The sequence below is a fragment of the Pelophylax lessonae genome (genome assembly GCF_965119305.1).
Source record: "Pelophylax lessonae genome assembly, chromosome: 3".
NCBI classification, from domain to species: Eukaryota; Metazoa; Chordata; class Amphibia; order Anura; family Ranidae; genus Pelophylax; species Pelophylax lessonae.
The window spans coordinates 75,593,825-75,597,683 of record NC_138770.1 but is presented as its reverse complement, the minus strand read 5'-3'; positions in this window follow the sequence as shown (position 1 = coordinate 75,597,683).

Here is a 3,859-nt window from a genome sequence, read left to right as displayed (position 1 = left end):
TGAGAAGAAACTCTGTGGATTCATCATCTCTCATTCCTAAAATAATTCCCTATGTGTCTGCAGATATTTGAGGGACTTTATTTGTATGAATATTAATAATTCTAATAATAATGGTGTGCCTGTTTCCACTTTCTGGCATTTGCTAACATTATTTTTTTAGTATGGATTGAGTGGGGAAGAGTTAGACATTCTAACAAGAATTATCAGTAGATCTGCCATATTGCGATAAGGAACTGTGGCTCTGGTAGGGCTTCTCTCAGCAAAAATGGGATGCCTCCTAAACAAGGGTCTGAGATTTGAACATTCATATGTACAAAGTCCAATGGGAGTGCCAAATGAAAGGTCTCCAAGTCCAAAACTTTTTAATATTGATAAACAGGGTGTCCCAGAAACTCTCCATACATAGGAAAGATTAACAAACATATGAATTGAGTAGAATACTTCCTGTGTATGTGGAAAGAAGTGGCCAACACATAGAGAAAATTTTGTAAGTATTTAGTAAAGTTTGGTAGTGAATATTTCGTAACTAAAGGTACATTTAGCTACAATTTCCAGTGTTCCCTATATATGTCAACTTTTGGAACTCCCTGTATATTACCAAAAAGCCAACATAACAAGACAACATAACAGCCAAAGCATTTTGGGAGTTCAAAGATCTCCTTCTTTAGGGCTACAAACCAGACATAAAACATGAAATCTTACACGGATTCATATGGTACTGGGGTACATCTGCTCGTTAACTTATAAAATATCTCACAAAAGTGAGTACACCACTCACTGAAGAAATGACACTTTGCTACAATATAAAGTAGTGAGTGTGCAGCTTGTATAACAGTGTAAATTTGCTGTCCCCTCAAAATAACTCGAAACTTATAAGCGAAAATGTCCAAATTGGGCCCAAAGTGTTAATATTTTGTGTGGCCACCATTATTTTCCAGCACTGCCTTAACCCTCTTGGCCATGGAGTACACCAGAGCTTCACAGGTTCCTACTGGAGTCTTCTTCCACTCCTCCATGATGACATCACGGAGCTGGTGGATGTTAGAGACCTTGCGCTCCTCCACCTTTCATTTGAGGATGTCCCACAGATGCTCAATAGGGTTTAGGTCTGGAGACATGCTTGGCCAGTCCATCAACTTTACCCTCAGCTTCTTTAGCAAGGCAGTAGTCTTCTTGGAGGTGTGTTTAGGGTCATTATTATGCACAAAGTGGTCACCGCCTCCACCTATAACTGGTCTTAGTAGTAAGGAGCACTGAAAGGGCGGACGCAGATCAAAAAAACGAAGAGATTTCCAGTCACAACTTACCAACCAGCCAGCGACTCTATGTTGGAATACTGCCCTGCGGCCCAGTCTCCGAAGGGAGGGAATCATGCTCTGCTTCAGTATGTCACAGTACATGTGGGCATTCATGGTTCCCTCAATGAACTGTAGCTCCCCAGTGCCGGCAGCACTCATGCAGCCCCAGACCATGACACTCCCACCACCATGCTTGACTGTAGGCAAGACACACTTGTCTTTGTACTTCTCACCTGCCTGCCACCACACACGCTTAACACCATCTGAACCAAATAAGTTTATCTTGATCTCATCAGACCACAGGACATGGTTCCAGTAATCCATGTCCTTATCTTCAGCAAACTGTTTGCAGGCTTTCTTGTGCATCATCTTTAGAAGAGGCTTCCTTCTGGGACAAGAGCCATGCAGACCAATTTGATGCAGTGTGCGGTGTATGGTCTGAGCACTGACAGGCTGACAGACTCAACCTCTGCAGCAATGCTGGCAGCACTCATACATCTATTTCCCCAAAGACAACCTCTGGATATGACGTGCGGCTTGTTCTGAGTAGAACCTGTTCTGCTAAATCACTGTATGGTCTTGGCCACCGTGCGGCAGCTCAGTTTCAGGGTCTTGGCAATCTTCTTGTAGCCTAGGCCATCTTTATGTAGAGCAACAATTCTTTTTTTCAGATTCTCAGAGAGTTCTTTGCCATGAGGTGCCATGTTGAACTTCCAGCGACCAGTATGAGAGAGTGAGAGCAATAACATCAAAATCTAACACACCTGCTCCCCTTTCACACCTGAGACCTTGTAACACGAATGAGTCACATTAAACCAGGGATGGAAAATGGCTAATTGGGCCCAATTTGGATAATTTTCACTTAGGGGTGTACTCACTTTTGTTGCCAGCGGTTTAGACATTATTGGCTGTGTGTTTAGTTATTTTGAGTGGACAGCAAATTTACATTGTTTCCAAGCTGTACACTCACTACTTTACATTGTAGCAAAGTGTAAATTTCTATAGTGTTGTCACATAAAAAGATATAATAAAATATTTACAAAATTGTGAGGGTTCTACTCACTTTTATGAGATACCGTAAATAACTTTATGTTTATGAGTGAGATCTTTGGATGGTATGGGTGTGCAAGTTTAGGGTGGAGGAACTTGACTGGCCACACAGAGTTCTGACCTCAACCCGATAAAACACCTTTGGGATTAATTAGAGTGGAGACTATGAGCCAGACCTTCTCATTCAACATCAGTGCCTGACCTCACAAATGCACTTCTGGAAGAATGGTCAAACATTCCCATAGACACACTCCTAAACCTTGTGGACCGCCTTCCCAGAAGAGTTAAAGCTGTTATAGCTGCAAAGGGTGGGCCAACTCAATATTGAACCCTACGAACTAAGACTGGGATGCCATTAAATTTAATGTGAGTGTAAAGGCAGTCATCCCAATACTTTTGGTAATATAGTGTATATTTGTCCCAGGTTCATGCAGTATAGTTAGGGGCGCCGTCATGTATCCTCTGCAGCTTACACATGTATTTGCAAATGTGTGCAAACTAATCCCCTTGGTTTTAACGTGAACTTTTAGTCAAAACAATTTGGTTTGGTGCATGTTGGCTGGTAAGTGAGCTAGGAATTTGTGTTTTTAAGATTTTGACATGCGTTGCCCTTCCGTGTGCTCCTTGCTGCAAAGGCCAGTTATAGGTTGGGGTGGTTGCCAATTGCTTGTTATGCAGTTTCCAAACAGTTTTCCTTTTGTACTGGGTGGTGAGCTTGCTTAACTTACTGAGGGGTTAGTGCAGGGGTGTCAAACTCAATTCAACCATAGGGCCTCATAAGCAGTATGACAAGGGCCAGTTGGATCTGGGGTGCAATACATACAGAGTGCAGAGTTCAGGAGTGCATTACGTGTGGAGTGCAGGGTTTAGGGGTGCGTTATGCACAGCGTGCAACCCAACCCCCCAAAGCTTTCTCGCATTTCTCTCTCCTACCTGGCATGGCTCTAGTACCTACCTGTGTAGGCGGCTCGGCCTCGCCTTGCAAAGAGGTCGCTCTTTCACTCAGATTCTTGAGATCTGCCCCTGCCATGAGTGTGTGCTGGGATCTGTTACTTCCAGGAGCTGTTGTGCTTAAAAAGTGACAGCAGGGAGCGGAGGGCCAGAGCTGGAGGTGGTGGAATAGAGTTCTACCATGTTCCGGCTGCAAAATAGGGTGCGAGGGCCACTTGACAAGGCCTGGAGGGCCAGATTTGGCCCACGGGCCTTGTGTTTGACATGTGTGGGTTAATGAGTTCAGCTGAAGCAGGTTGAGTACTCTGGGCTCTATAAAACTCCCCGACTTCTTAGGGAGGATGCTCCATCCTGGAACCAGATCTCTGTGCAGGACAGACTGGGGAACAGCAACTTCTCTGTGTAGTGAAATTAAGGCCCTGTTCACACCTGAGTGTTTTAGAATCACACAATTCTGCCCACGATTCCAGAATTGCAGCAAAATGCGGAACACACTTGCGATCCCATTATTTCCAAATGGCACCCCAAACATGGTGTGATTGTGCCGCAATTGTCGTGCG